The sequence below is a fragment of the Bidens hawaiensis genome, unplaced genomic scaffold, assembly GCF_021521415.1.
Source record: "Bidens hawaiensis isolate Kalapana, Puna unplaced genomic scaffold, B.hawaiensis_p1.1 tig00000001_1, whole genome shotgun sequence".
In the NCBI taxonomy this organism is placed as follows: Eukaryota; Viridiplantae; Streptophyta; class Magnoliopsida; order Asterales; family Asteraceae; genus Bidens; species Bidens hawaiensis.
Genome location: NW_027491014.1, coordinates 9188819 through 9205783, shown reverse-complemented (window position 1 = coordinate 9205783; position 16965 = coordinate 9188819).

The following is a 16965-nucleotide window of genomic DNA, read 5'->3' as shown; positions in this document are numbered from 1 at the left end:
CAGAAGTTGCTTTAGACTCTACTTCGTTGACTTCTTCAACTTTAGCAGCCTCTGCGGGAATTGTCGAACATGGAGATGTTTGAGGAACATTTGACTCTTTTTCGTGATCCTCCTTAATCTCCAAAGATACCACTTCAACCTCAGGTTCTCCTTCATGGACTTCAGCAGCTGGTTCATCGACAATATATTCTTCATTGGTCGAGGAAACAACAGACTCTGTTTCAGAGTTTTCATCTACTACTGTGACATCAGCCATGTTGATGCTCAAGTTCCATGTCTCGCCTTCATCCCCTTGAACTGCAAGAGCAGTTTCGTTGTTGATGTCGACGTTGTTTGCTGCGGTTTGATTTTGAGGGACCAGTTGTCTCTCAAGGTTGACAGTTGCAGCTGCTGCAGCAGGAGTGGATGATGATGAAGTGGTTCGGAAGGGATATTGGTGACCTTCCCTTCTTGGCTTCGAGCACTCCTTGGCAAAGTGACCAAGTTCGCCACAGTTGTAGCATTTTACTTTGTTTTTATCAAAGCCGAACTTGGATTTGTTGTTTATTGAGAGGGCCTGACCTGTTTTCTTCGTCCACTTTCTGGCCCTTCGGAACGCACTGCCAAGAGCCCACATAATGTCTATGCGTTCCATATCATCTTCGTCAAGCTGTTCATAGTCATCGCTGTCCAGATGACTATTTCCTAGCTTACCCGCCACCATTAAACTGTAGGACTCAATTATCGTGCCTAGAGTTGCCATGTGTTCTTTGGCAACCTCCACTGTTACTGTTCCCAAGCCTTCAGTATTCAACGTTGCTTTCTCCGTTGACTTGGGTCCGGAGTTAGTACTTGAGTTTCCAGAAGTTGATAGTGGGACGGAAGATCTCGTTTCAGTCCCCTTTGATTGATTTGACGTTGAGGAGACAAAAGCAGTCTTCATCGGAGCATGATCAGTTGAATCTGACATAGGAGGTTTTGACATATAAAGTGATTTGTCAGAAGTTGATCTCGGTTTTCTGGAAGAGGCTCTTAGTTCAGCCTCTTCGTGTCTGATTTCTTTAATAAAATCAGACAGGAGAATCGTCTCCAGCTGATGACTTCTTCTCATTACTGTCAGGAAGGTGCTCCAGCTAGGTGGAAGTCCTTGTGCAAGACATCTAACTTTCTCAGTCCCTGTAGTTTTGACGTTATAGGACTTGAGTTCTGACATTAGATGGTAAAATCTCGACAGTAACGACTCAATATCTTCTCCCGACTCTGGACTAAACAGATCAAATTCACGCTTGAGCTCCCGTGCGTGAATTTCTCTAAGGGAATCAGATCCTTCACATCGGTCAACCAGTGCGTTCCAAAGAGTTGACGCTGTAGTAAACTGGTTAAACTGATGAAAAAGATCAATGGAGAGTGCTTGTGATAGTAAGGAGAAGGCTTTCTTCTCAGCATCGAAGGCTATCTTTTGTTCTTCAGATAGCCTAAAGTAGCTCAACGACTCACCATCATCATTCGTTGGATGCACCCAACTTGTCTGGACAGCTTCCCAAAGTCCAGGATTTACACCTGTTATATGAATTTGAAATCTTGTCTTCCAGGTTGTAAATTCGTTTAAAGTCATTAGCTTTGGTGGCTTGTTATAGCTTCCCGATTCAGAATCACTTTCGAGAATCGATTGAATCCTCTTGTTGATACTCGAACTTGTAGCCATCTTTGTTTCTTTGCTTTAACGTTGAACTGTTGATCGAATGAGTTTGATTCGATCGGATGAGTGACCTATTCGATCGAATGTGTTCTGGTTCGATCGAATGTCTCTCTGAAATACTAATCTGATCTTCTGAAAGTTATTCGATCGAAGGTGAATCTGGTTCGATCGAATGGGTTGAGAAGTTCGATCGAAAGAGTTTCTGGTTCAATCGAACGGGTTCTGACAGTCGAATAAGACAAAGATCGAATCGGCGGATCGAATAAAAGACTTATTCGATCTAATGGTGACTAATTCGATCGAATGAACAAATCTGGTTCGATCGAATGAACTAGGAGTAATTCTCGGCGGGAAAAACTGATTCGGTCAAAGTTCAAACTTGTTCGATCGAATAGGAAGGCTATTCGATCGAATGAGTTCCAAAAATAGACTGGTTCGATCGGAAAATCTGGAAATTCCAAAATTAGAGGATTTTGACGGATTTTCGAATTTTGAATCAAAAACACGAATTTTGAAAGATCAAGAGGCAACTTAAGATCGAAATATGACTTTTAACACAAAAACAACTTAAGACCAACCAAAAAACGGATCAAAACCACCAAAAATACGAAGAACACGAAGAACGCGAAGAACGTTCTTGACGAAACTCGAACTTTTAACACACAATTCTAAGATCAAAACACCAAAATATGACAATTTTAACAGTTTTTGACAAGAACATGACGAACACCAAGATCAAAAACACCAAAAATTCGGAATTTTCCGGCAAAAATTACGATTTTCGCGAGAAAAACACGAATTTCACCACGAATCTAACGTGAATCAAGAACCAAAGGCTCTGATGCCACTTTGTCGGACCGGTGCGGGACACGGTTTCCCAACGATTCACGGGGCAACGTGTTAGAGTGCGGAATCCTCTAACACGGCGATTCGGTGGTGATCAACAACGCGCGGTTACGATTCCTAAGACGGTTTGACACCTAGGGACGGAGGAAAAGACCGACACGACGAAGATTGGCAGAGAGTATTTTCGGCAGCAGCTGGTTCGTGACTGTGTGTAATGTGTGCTCTCCTTCGTGAAATTTCCTAAGTTTCGTTTATATATCGAATACTGATTCGATCGAATGAGTATCTCATTCGATCGAATGAGTCCTGGTTCGATCGAATCAGTCACTGATTCGATCGAATCAGTTTCTTTTGACATTTTCAGTCCGTTAACTTGGTTTCACGATCGTTATTTTCATATCGAACCATCCTGATAGAACTGGGGACATATACATGACATTTCATGTCCTAACAAGAATCCTAAAATAATATCTTAGACCTATTTCTAAATGTCAACCGTGCTCGAATTTATGAAAAATACAAACATTACCCGAAAAAGTCATAAATAGTTAACAAATACTCAATCAAGTATACTTTGAAGCAAAGTATGCTTGAAATACTTCAAGAATACAAAGTGTGCTAGAGAAGGATTCTTAACACAAAGTGTACACGAAAAGCAAAGTTTTGAAATTACCAAGTATGTGAAGAGAACACTTGAAAATTCAAAGTGTGCTCGAAACATAAAGTGTGCTCGGAAAACTAGGTTTGCCCGAAAACATTTGTAATTTCAAAGAATTATATTCACAATTATGAACTATGCTAGACATGTACTTAAATCATTTAAAACATCGAAGTTTACCCGAAACAAGTATTCTAAGCATATTCACAAGTAACACATAATCATCAAGTGTGCTTGAATTTAAAATTTACTTGACTATATAAGACAAATTCACTTACACACTCATAAACACAAAGCTTGCTAGAATGAATTCAAACAATCAAACAAAAACACCTAAGTGTGCTAGAAAGTTTAAAAACATCAAAGCTTTCTATAAGTAACATATTCAATCACAAAGCTTGCTAGAATGACCGAAACAACCTATAAAACAGTTAAGTTTGCTAGAAAGTTGAAAAATCAATAAAGTTTGCTAGTGAACAGTGTATTTAAACATATCAAGTTGCTTGCTAGAAGTAGCTGTACTTTCAATAAAAACAACAAAATATGCTAGAAAGTATAAACTATATAAAAGCTTGCTAGTAACATCATATTCAGACATAATCAATCATTAAGCTTGCTCAAAAAGTTTAATCTCAAGTAAAACAGTTAACTCTACCCGAGAATTGTAAAAACTTCAAAGCATGCTCGAAAAGGATAAACTTAGATCAAAATGTCTAAGTTTGCTCGCAATGGTAATAAAATATCACACCTTACTCGAAAATACATATTCAGACCTTTTTGAAGGTAAAATGCGACATTTTTTTGTCTTATACCAATTGCCAAAGATATTTTTCTTTAAAGATCGTTGTTTAAGAGCAAATGGTGCATTGAGAGATCAAATTTCAGTCATCTTTCCTTTCAAATCATTTTTCTTCCTTTTGATGAAAAGATCTCAATCATGGGATCATATTGACTAAGTTGCTTCCTTAATACTTAATTTTTTGCATTATTATGACAGTATAGACAGGTTAACTAAACGTCTAGACTTAGCATGAATTTCATTTCTTTGGTGATATGATTAAGGTTTATTTAAGATGCATAATGCGAAATTGATAACACACATTGCTTTCTGATTCTCCATATCTATTCTCAAAGCTTATTTGGCTTTCTCCAGATCACCCTGATTTGACTTTGACCCCCTGATATTTGGTAAAAACTTTTTAAAGACAGAACATATGAGTTTTCTTTAATCATAAGATTGTGAACATTTAACAACATTGTGTTGTTTAATCAATACATTTTGTTCACTTATGTTCTTTGTCATTCTCATATAAATATTTCATTTTGGGGACCAAATACCAACGGGCTCGTGTATGACCGGATATTCACTTTTCTGCCTATCATTCGGATAGATGTATCTTGAAACATGCATAGACAACAATGTAACTCCAAATTAAGCTAAGTAGTTTCTTTATGTTTATATCAACTTAAATTTTACACATCATTGGAAAGCAACCATACATGTTAATGACTGTACTAAGTATCTTTTTAGCATATTAAATCCATATAACAGGCCAAATAGTCATTGTACTATTGTTTCTCATGTTTTTAAAGCTCAGTAACCCCAATTACTCTTAGTTTTCAGGTAAATGGCTATCCTGTTTGTCCACAAGTGGTTAACAAGACCAAACATCTATTAAAATACATGTCCTTTCAACTTAGAGTTATTGACATAATTTTAAGTGACATAATTTAGAGAAACAATTGCCCCGAATGCTTTCAGTCTTTAGGTGAATGACAATCCTGTGAATATGTCCTTCCAACTTGAGCAGTCGACATAATTTTAAGCAAAAGTAACTCTTTTTGAGTCTTTTCATTGAAAACCCTTTTTAAGATTAAAGCTTTGAACTAAATAGTCTTATCATATCTCTGCACCATTAATCAACTTTCTCTGGTTTGTCAAAAATGTTTTAAGCAAAATTCAGTTGAAAATATCATTTGAGCATGCAATTTTGACTCAAAAACATGTTTTGACTCTAACAGAAAGTAACATATTCAAATCTTAATCATGACATCATCAAAACAAGCAGACTTCACAAAAAGCATAATCTAACAAATTCTAACAATATCATATCAGAAAAATCACATAATCAAGATATCAGATAAGCATACATCCAAATAATTCAATTCAAAATACCAATTAAGATATCACACATGTTATCTGACAGAAAAACATAAGCATCAAGGATACTTAAGTTGCACAGATATTCATTTAAGCATACATCAGTCAACATCAGAATCACAAATTTACATTTAAATCACTGATCATCAACCTAAGCAATAAATATACCTAATATTACAGATGATCAATTAAGCATGAATCAGTGATCATCAAATAGTAACATATTCAAACACAGACACTCTCCTAGACCCTTTATCAAGATAGTCAATTAGCATATAGAGCACATATCATGAATCATACCTCATCTTAGTTGATCATTCCCAGGGCTTTCAAAAGAAAGTTGAACCTAGTTTCATCAAGTTATTTTATGAATATGTCAGCCAAATTATCACTTGTATAAACTCTTTTCATCTCAGTTAGACCTTTTTCATTACAATGCCTGATGAAATGATGTCTGATTTCAATGTGCTTGGTCTTAGAATGCTGTATTGGATTCATAACAGTGAAAAATTGGGTAGTATTTTCAATGAAAATAGGAGTGTTTAAGAAATTCAGACCATAATCCAGCATTTGATTCTTAATCTATAGAACTTGTGCACAACAGGCAGATGCAACAATGTACTCAACTTCAGCAGTTGAGATGGACACTGTAGTTTGTTTCTTGCACTACCAAGACACTAGCCTGTCTCCCAAAAATTGACATCCTCCTAAAGTTGACTTCCTGCTTATGTTGCATCCATCATAATCACTGTCTGTGTATGCAAGAAGATCAATAGATTGGTTCTTTGGATACCAAATTCCCAAATCAAGCTTTCCCTTCAAGTATCTAAAGATCCTTTTGACTGATGTCATGTGAGAGACCTTAGGACTTGACTGAAATCTTGCACATACACATACGGCAAACATGATATCAGGTCATGAAGCAGTTAGGTACATTAAGGATCCAATTTTGGGTGTTGAACCAGTTTTGAAATCTTAACACTTAAACTTGTTCAAAATGTCCTAGACATACTTAGACCGACATATGAAGATGCCATCAGCCTTCTATTGAACTTGCAGTCCAAGGAAGAAGTTCATTTCTCCCATTGAACTCATTGAGTACTTGGATTTCATCACTTCTTCAAATTCATGGCATATCTGTTCATTTGTTGAGCCGAAAATGATATCATCCACATAGACTTGTAATAGAAGCAAATATCTTCCTCTTTTGTTGTAAAATAGGGTCTTGTAATATTTCCTCTTGAGAAACCATTTTCAAGTAAGTGATTAGATAACTCATCATACCAAGCTCATGGAGCTTGATGTAGTCCATAAAAATCTTTTTTTAACTTATACACTTTGTTAGGATAATCAGGGTCCTCAAATCTTGGTGGTTGAGATACACACACTTCCTCTTCTATTTTTCCTTTTAAGAAAGTAGATTTGACATCTAACTGAAATACATTTATATTCTTTGAGGCATCATAGGCTAAGAAAATCCTTATTGCCTCCAGTCTTTCCACAGGGGCAAAAACCTCCTCAAAGTCTATCCCTTCTTCCTGTAGGCATCCCAATGCAACAAGTCTTTCTTTGTTCTTAATAACAATTCCTCTTTCATCTCTTTTGTTCCTGAAAACCCATTTAGTTCCAATGGCATATTTGTTTCTTGGCCTATCTACAAGTTCCTACACTTGTAGATCCCTGAACTCGGCCAACTCCTCTTGCATTGCTTCTACCCAACAGTTGTCTTTCAATACTTGAACAATGTTCTTGGGTTCAATTTGAGATAGAAAGCAGGAGTACAAACAAATGCTTGCAATTTCAGAAGCACTTCTTGTACTCTTTCATTGATATCTCCAATGATGTTCTCAGGTGGATGATTTCTTTTAACATAAGAGGATTGAACTATTACATTAGTAGAAAAATTAGAATCAAGATTTTTTTTATTGAGATCAGGTTCATCAATGATCAAATCAGTTGTTGTATCATGAAACTCTGGTGCTTCTTCATTGTTCTGTTGTGAGGTAGATGCACCATTGTTTCCCATATTCAACCTTTCAATCTAATCTTCAAATCTTTCTCTTCTAGCAGCCTCCTCTTCACTTGTTTGGTTGCTTGGATCTTCCTCATTAAGAACTTGATCATATTGCACTTCCTGATTGTCTTGATCACCATTTACTTGATCTTGCTCTGGAATTTGGTGTTGTTCTTCATCATGATCTTGAACTTGTTCAATTTCAGCACTTGAGGGAACCTTTATGAGTTTGTATTCACTTCTTTTTCTTGCAACCTTTGACCAAAACTTTTCCAAATTAAATTTCTTGTCATTATTCTCTTCAATCACGCTAGTCTTGTAAAATGAATCATCAAAATATTCAGAATAAATTTTGAAAGACTTGATCAGTTTCTCAAGATCAAACAGCCAGGCTGCACCATCAACTGTATTGAATTGATTTTCATTGAAAGTTACATCAGAAGATTCAATCAAACTCAAATTATCTTTAACATATACTCTGTAGGCTTTTGAGTGTGTAGAGTTACCAACAAAGAAGCGGTCCAAGGATTTTTCTTGAAACTTGTTGAGATAGTCCTTGGTGTTCAACAATGAACATTTGCAACCAAATGGCTTGAGAAACTTGATGTAGGGCTTCTTTTTAAACAAAATCTCATAAGGAGTCTTGTCTTGACTTTTGTTAAGAAGCACTCTATTTTGAAATTAGCAGGCTGCATTAATTGATTCTGCCCAAAAAGTGACAGGTAGAAAAGCATCTGCTAGCATGGTTCTTGCAGCTTCTATGAGTATTCTGTTTCTTCATTCTACAACACCATTTTGTTCAGGAGTTCTAGGAGCAGAGAATTGTTGAAGTATTCCTTTCTCATTACATAATTCTTCCATGAATCCGTTCTTGAACTCTGTTCCATTGTCACTTCTCATCACCTTCACCCTTGCGTCCAACTGGTCCTCAATCCTGGTCACACAATACTTAATCAACTCAACAGCCTCATCTTTTGTAGCTAGGAAATAAACCCAAGTGTATCTTGAGAAGTCATCAATGATGACAAGGCAATATGTCTTCTTTCCAATACTTGGTACACTTATAGGACCAAAAAGATCCATGTGAAGCATCTCAAGCACTTGATCAATTGTGTTGATGAGTTTAGTCTTGTGTGAAGACTTTTGTCGCTTGCTGTAACACCCCGTAACCGCAGCGGAAACGTACACGGGATGCAACAGACACATCTGATATCAACAGCCTTGCTTATAAAGAAAATACCACTACATTAATTTATATCATATTACATTGTTGCTAGTTTCGTTACTGTCTAGGTGTTACACACAAGTTTTACCGATAAGACATTAATATATTCATTACAAAATATAGATCAGCAAGCTTCCAACAAGTAGCACAGATCATTAAGCACATATCAATCATTCCAACTTGGGCATACCTAGAAAACATGTAAAGAAAACGGGTCAACTACGAATAGTTGGTGAGTTTCACTAATTTAAATAAACACTGACAGATCATTTTAATAACCATTTATTAGCAATGCAATTATGCTGGGAACTATGTTTCCCCAGAACATTTATAACCTCTGGGAGCTAAGTTACCCCAGAACAATAATAACCTCTGGGAACTACGTTACCCCAGAACAATAATAACCTCTGGGAACTAAGTTACCCCAGAACAATAATCACCTCTGGGAACTAAGTTACCCCAGAACAATAATCACCTCTGGGAACTAAGTTACCCCAGAACAATAATAACCTCTGGGAACTATGTTACCCCAGAACAATTCCACACGATAAACAATTTATATATATTCTGTGCATCAAATCATATATATATAAATATACAAGTGTTTCCATACGATCGGTATGTACATAAATACTTTAATAAAGACATGCTTTCCGCCCCGGGAAAATATTTAAAACAGTTCAATAAAAAGGGGCTCGTGGAAACTCACCTTTCTGTGAGTCGGGATGTGATACAATGAACTGCTATAAGCCTGGATCTGTAATATGATATATAGTCGTTACTATATAATTCCTATAAATTAAATCCGTGTTAATCGGTACATCTGGGGACATTGTTAACCCAGTACTGTACTCGATCCAGGGACAATGTTAACCCCGTGACACTCCTAAGGACTCAGATTGTGCCATTACTTAGAGTCAGTCGGTCAAAATTATCATTTTTATGTTTTCCTTGATTTGCGTGCCTAGCACGGTCATCCGTTTTTAGTTTCAAAAATGAGTTTATTCATACCCGACCCAAAAATGGTGTTTGACTGTTACTTTAGTTAACGTGATGAAATTAGAGCTCGGTTTGGACACCCCGTTTGGCCGCGGGGCCCGTTTCCGTCATTTAGGTGCCGGAAACAGTAAAATCGGGTAAAATTATCCAAATCATCCGAATTATTTTCGGATGATTTACTTTTATTTAATTTACTTAGTATTATGAAAATGGTCAATTTTTAGGTTTTTATATACCAGTCAGCTCGCTTATGCGAGTTTTGCCGGTTTACACGTTTTAAGCTTTAAAAATTTGTTTTTATGCTCTTTTTAGCACAAATAATTACCCGTTTAGTCTCGGGTCTTGAAATTTTGCACAAAACTTATTTTGACAGTAAGAGATTTTATAAAAATTTTCCAGATTTATTTTTTTATATTTACATTTATTTATCTATTTTTAAACATTATTAAAACACTAAATATGTCAAAAATACCAAAAGACTTTAGAAAAATCCCAAATTTTTCTGGGATGATCCCTGCCATCCTCATAGCTCCCTGGAAATTTTCCAGAACCCAAAACTCATTTTTCAAGCCATTTTCACAAAAACCGAGCTAGAAAGCCCTAGAACTCGTTTTACCGAAAAGCCCCTTTAGACTTCTCCAACTGAGGTCAAATTTTGTGTGTGACTTTTATATGTTATAAAAAGCTTATCCTAAATTTTCCAGAATTGTTCATCAAGTTTAGCTATTTTCACCATTTTTGGCCAAAACCGAGCATTAAATTCACCAAATATTCATCTTTTATCCAAAAATTATCAAAAATTCACAGATCTCATATTTTCATGTGTAGATCATCTCTGTGAAATTTCATGACCCGACTCTAAGCACACTACAATCTGTCCAAAATCACTAAATCACACGAAAACCGAACTATCTTGTGTTTTCTAGCGTTAGATCGCAAAGATCTTGGTTTCTAGCCTTTGCTAGCCACTAGATACAACACTTACAAGCACAATAACACTATACCAAGCAAGTTACACCAACAATCAAACCATTTCTTTCATAGTGTCGGTTTTGATATAAAAACAAAGGTTTTAACCGTAAAAATCCGTTCTCGACTCTTTTTACTCATTTCTTGGACCAAGATCCCTTGTATAACTTGTATACATCTCTTGATCATGCAAGAGTTGGTTTCATCTCGGGTTTTCACCCGTCATTCACATAGAAACTCATTTTCCAAGATTTTAACCGTAAAATTTCATTCTAAACTCTTTTAACTCATCACTTGGATCAAGATCCTTTGTATAACTTGTATACATCACTAGATCATGCGAGAATCGGTTTCAACCCGGGTTTTCACCAATTTTTACATTTGAAACCTCCTTTTCTCAAGATCATGAAGTTAGAAACAAGATTCAAGCACCAAAACATGTGTTATACCTTGTATTCTTGGTTAAAAGGGATGGATTTGATGAACACTTGAATGTATGGAAGGGTTTGGGAGAGTTTTGAAGATGTAAAAAAGAAAAATGAAATGATATGGTGAAGTGGGTGGGCCGATCGGTCCACCATATGGGGTGGGGTGGGACCCACACATCCATTCTAGGCCACACATTCGGATTACGCAATCCGGATAATGTTGTGGATAATCTGGTTCAGTTCGTTTCTCGTTTAAACTCGTAATTCGGCTTAAAACGAGCCTAAAATGGTTGCTTTTCGGGTTAAAATAAAATTTACATAAAACTGATTTAAAAACTTTTAAAAACTTAACCCATGACATTAAATGACTTAAAACATCGTATTGTCGGTATTTGTGCATCTTTTTCGGTTTGATCGATCGTCTCTTGCTTGGTTTGATGTTAAAGGTTTCGTTTATCGTACCGATGTACTAATAAATCGAAATCCTTTTTCTGTGCTATAATTCACTTATCCCGAAGCATTAATACTTCGTAAACATCACTAAACATTATATACTTCGTCTATAATGTAATTCCCGATTCGTTCGGGTTTCAATAATCGTTCATTGGTTAATTGTAATTCCAGTACGATTCGCTATATAATTGAGTATGATTCGTACTATGAATCATATATACTCGTATAAACGTACTATAACTCATATAATCAATATTAAATGACACGTAAATAGTATATACCGGCTAGGGTATACCTGGAATTGCCGGAATCGTTACATTCTCCCCCCGTTATAAAAATTTCGTCCTCGAAATTTTACACGTCAACTACTTCCTTTTGAGGAAATAGGTGGGTGTATTTCTTCCGAAATTCATCCTTTCGTTCCCAAGTAAATTCTGGGCCTCGTTGCGAATTCCATCTAACTTTGACCAACGAGATCTTATTGTGTCTAAGTTGCTTGATTTTCCCGTCTACTATTTCTATGGGCTCCTCCACAATGTTGAGCTTATCATTTATTTGAACACCCTCTAAGGGTAATACCGATGTCTCATCCGACAGACACCTTTTAGGTTCGACACGTGAAACACGTCGTGAACTGCACTCAGTTCATCAGGCAGTTCTAATCGGTATGCTACAGGACCGATTTTCGCAGTAATATCGAATGGTCCAATATATCTAGGGGCCAACTTCCCCGCCTTTCCAAATCTGACCACTCCTTTCCAGGGTGATACTTTCAAATATACCTTTTCCCCCTTCTCAAATGACAACGGTTTTCGACGGGTATCGGCATAACTCTTCTGCCGATCCCGCGCGGCTTTCAGGTTGTTCTTAATTTCAAGAATCTTGCTGGTCGTCTCCTGGACCAGATCCGATCTAATGACCTGCGAGTCACCCACTTCAGACCAGCAAAGTGGTGATCGGCACTTCCGTCCATACAATGCTTCATAAGGTGCTGCCTTTATACTGCTATGGTAACTGTTTTTATAGGAAAATTCAACGAGTGGGAGATGTTGATCCCAGTTTCCCTTAAAGTCCAGTACGCAGGCACGAAGCAAATCCTCCAAAGTTTGAATGGTCCTCTCAGACTGACCGTCTGTCTGAGGGTGGTAAGCTGTGCTTAGGTCAATACGTGTTCCCAATGCTTCTTGGACAGCTTGCCAAAGTTTGGAGGTGAAATGGCTATCCCTATCGGAGATGATTAAGATGGGGATGCCATGACGAGACACTATTTCATTTATATAAATTTGCGCAAGTCTCTCGGTGTTATAATTATTTCTAATTGGAATAAAATGTGCCGATTTGGTTAATCGATCCACGATTACCCAAATTGCATCAAGTCCCCGGGATGTCTTAGGGAGGTGTGTCACGAAATCCATCGTGATTTGCTCCCATTTCCATTCGAGAATTTCCGGTTGCTGTAACATTCCCGAGGGTTTCTGGTGCTCCGCCTTAACTCTCGCACACGTCGTACACTTGCCGACGTATGTGGCTATATCCTTTTTCATACCTGGCCACCAGTAAAATTCTTTCACATCCTTGTACATTTTATCTGATCCCGGATGTATGGAATATTTTGATTTATGTGCTTCGTCCATGATCAATTTACGAAGGTCGTGGAGGGTCGGAATCCAAATCCGATTTTTGAAATAGAGAATTTCGTCCACACGCTGTTCGAAATTCTTCTCGTTACCGTAAAGTCCCTCTCTTTCCAATTGTTCCTCTTTCAACGCCTCGCGTTGAGCGACTCGAATCAAATCCGAAAGGCTCGACTGGACTATCATCCCCAGCGCTTGTACTCGCAATGGCTTAACCCGATCCTTCCTACTCAAGGCATCGGCTACGACGTTAGCCTTGCCGGGGTGATAACGGATGTCACAGTCATAGTCGCTTAATAATTCGACCCATCTTCGTTGTCTCATATTCAGTTCTTTCTGATCGAATATATGTTGCAAACTTTTATGATCGGTGAAGATGGTGCACTTTGTACCGTAGAGATAATGCCTCCAGATTTTAAGTGCGAAGATGACTGCTCCCAGTTCTAGGTCATGAGTAGTGTAATTTTTCTCGTGAACTTTTAATTGTCGCGAAGCATAGGCTATAACCTTACTATTTTGCATCAATACGCATCCTAACCCTCTTCGGGATGCGTCACAATACACGACAAAACCATCGTCTCCGTCGGGGAGACTTAAGATTGGTGCTTGGCACAATCTTTGTTTTAGCGTTTGAAACGCCGTTTCCTGCTCTTCACCCCATTCATACTTCCGATCCTTTTGATTCAGGAGGGTTAAAGGTTGGGCGATGCTGGAAAAGTTCTCTATAAATCGACGATAGTATCCAGCTAAGCCTAAGAATTGGCGGATTTCCTTTGGAGATTTAGGCGCTTGCCAATTCTTAATTGCTTCAACCTTACTTGGATCAACGTGTATTCCTTGGTGGTTTATAACGTGACCGAGGAATTGCACCTCTTGTAACCAGAAGTTACACTTGGAGAATTTTGCAAATAACTTCTCCTGATCCAGGAGCTCTAAAACTAACTTTAAGTGTTGCTCGTGCTCTTCTTTACTCTTCGAGTATATCAAAATATCGTCAATAAATACAATGACGAATTTGTCAAGATAGGGTTTACAGACTCGATTCATGAGATCCATGAATACTGCTGGCGCATTTGTTAGCCCAAAAGGCATAACTAAGAACTCGTAATGGCCGTAGCGAGTCCGGAATGCGGTTTTTGGGATATCCTCCTCCTGGATTCTAACCTGATGGTATCCCGATCTAAGATCTATTTTTGAAAAGTAGCTCGCACCTTGTAGTTGGTCGAACAGATCATCGATTCGGGGGAGAGGATACCTATTTTTGATTGTCAACTTGTTCAGTTCTCTGTAATCAATGCACATTCTAAGGCTCCCGTCCTTCTTTTTCACGAATAGAACAGGTGCACCCCACGGGGAATAACTGGGACGTATAAATCCTTTATCCAACAATTCCTGCAGCTGGTTGGATAATTCTTGCATCTCGGATGGTGCAGGTCGGTAGGGCGCCTTAGCAACAGGGCCAGCTTGAGGTAACAGATCGATTCTGAATTCGACCTGTCGGGTTGGCGGTAATCCAGGAAGTTCCTCTGGAAAAACTTGTGGAAATTCGCGTACCACGGGAATATCGTCCACCCGTTTTTCCTCAGAATCAGCGGCCGTCAGGCTCGCTAGATACGCCACACATCCCTGACGTATATATTTTAACACCTTGAGGTGGGATATAAATGGTATCATGGTGCCGGATTTTCCTCCCTGTACTAATACCTCCTCGTCATCCGACCCCCGGATCTTGACGATTTTCTTTTCACAGTTTATTTCTACCCTGTTACGTGCTAGCCAATCCATTCCCACTATCACGTCAAAACTACCCAATTCTACCGGTAACAAGTCAATCAGAAAGGATTGTTCGTTCAGAATAAAAGGGCAATTCCGAACTATCCGATTAACTATCTTGGTTTTACCGTTAGCGACTTCTACGGTGTAAGGTTCTATGGTTTCACCAATAGGAAGGTTTGCTATCGAAAGGAATCTAACGGAGACAAAACTTCTATCGGCGCCTGTATCAAATAATACAGAAGCGTAATGATCAGAGACGAGGAAGGTACCTGTCACTACGCTGGGGTCTTGGCATGCCTCGTTTGCCCCCATCACGAATGCTCGGCCTCGCGCCGGATTGGACGACGATGCCTGACCCGTGAGTTGTATCTCGTTTCCTCCCTGGTTCAGTTTCGGGCAGTTCCTTTTGAAGTGATCCGTGCTGCCGCATTCGTAGCAAGCACGGCTAGTGGTCACCATCTGGTTTCCTTGCGGGTTCTGCTGTCGGGCTGGTTGAGTCCTAAATGGTTGCGCACGAATAGGTTGCGGTTGTCGGTTCAAGTTGTTCAGATTTGTCTTACAATTTGGTGCGTAGTGTCCAATCCTGCCACACCGGTGGCACACCACCTCTTTGCACACGCCACCATGGTGGTAACCACATTTCCCGCACTTAGGAAACGTTCCCTTCTGCGGTTCTTGCCTCCCGCCCGAACTAGTCATGGCATAGCTCTGGGCAGCGGGCCTAGCTCGTTTGCTTTGCTGTTTTTCCTGGATCCTATGGTCATGTGTACCCCGTTTTCCCCCAGCGGATTCTCCTGTCACCTTTAGTGATCCGCTCCGTAAGAAATCATACGTGACAATGCCAGCCTGTGTCACTGCACTTTCATACGTCTGGTGTCCCCCCGCGTTAACTATACTCCTCACTACTGGAGTAAGTCCCCAAATATAACGTTCCACCCTCTTCGTCTCTGGGGTGACCAACCACGGTACTAATCGTGACAGTTCATTAAACCGGTTGGTATAACCCAAGTGGTCCGCCCCCTTCATCTCCAGATTCCACTACTCATTTTCCAGTTTCTGCAATTCATTCTTTGGGCAGAAATGTTCCAACACAAGAGCCTTAAGCTCTGTCCAGGTCATGTGGTTTGTCGCCGCCTTACCTCGAGTCTGTACTATGGTGTTCCACCATGTCAAGGCATGGTCGGTGAATGTACTGGTGGCGTACTTAATGACACAATCCTCGGGACAGTTGCTGATATTCACCACTGATTCTATTTTCTCTATCCATTTAACTAACCCATTCGGTCCTTCAGACCCGCTAAACTCTAATGGCTTGCACAACATAAAATCCTTGATCGAACATCCCCTGGATGCACGAATTGGTTCAGTACGGTTTGTCTCTACCGTAGGTATAGGGCCATTGCTGTCAGTAACGACCACCCTAGGCGGTGCGTCATTACTCGGAATAGTGTTATCATTCCTTGGAGGATTAGCATTTTGTTCCCCGTCATTATTTATGGGCGTTTGATTGCTCGGAGGGGTTGGATTGGTCGAGTTGTTAATACTGGCGGCAATGCGCGATACTATATCCGGTATCGCCGCCTCCAACTGTTGAGCAATCAAACGGCTCACATCTACTTCCGATATTTTCGTTGATCGTTTCGGTGCCATTCTACACAACATCAAGAAATACATATAATCAATACCATCTCAAATTATAAAACACAATACATATTTCATTCATTAGTAAACATTGATACATATTACACAAACATCAGTTTACATACTTTCCAGTCAAGATTACATAACTAAGTTTTAATACAAGGGCCCTATGTTGGCATCATCTCGACATAACCCGCAAAGGGGTCAGTGCTTGAATGATACCCAAAAGTATCTATAATGATATGTCCCAAAAGAGACCCACCCTAGGGGCCAGTGGTTGTATCATAACTAAACAAGATTCACTCCATGTTAGTATCACCACTAACTACTTACACAGAGTATCAAAAAAACTTGGTCCCTGTCTATCCCCAAACCCAAAACAACTAAACATGGTGGTAAACCAACCCCACCAACATCGCCACCAGCACCACTAACACCGCCATCAGAACCCGAACCCGACTCTCCAACCGGTCCAGCATCCAT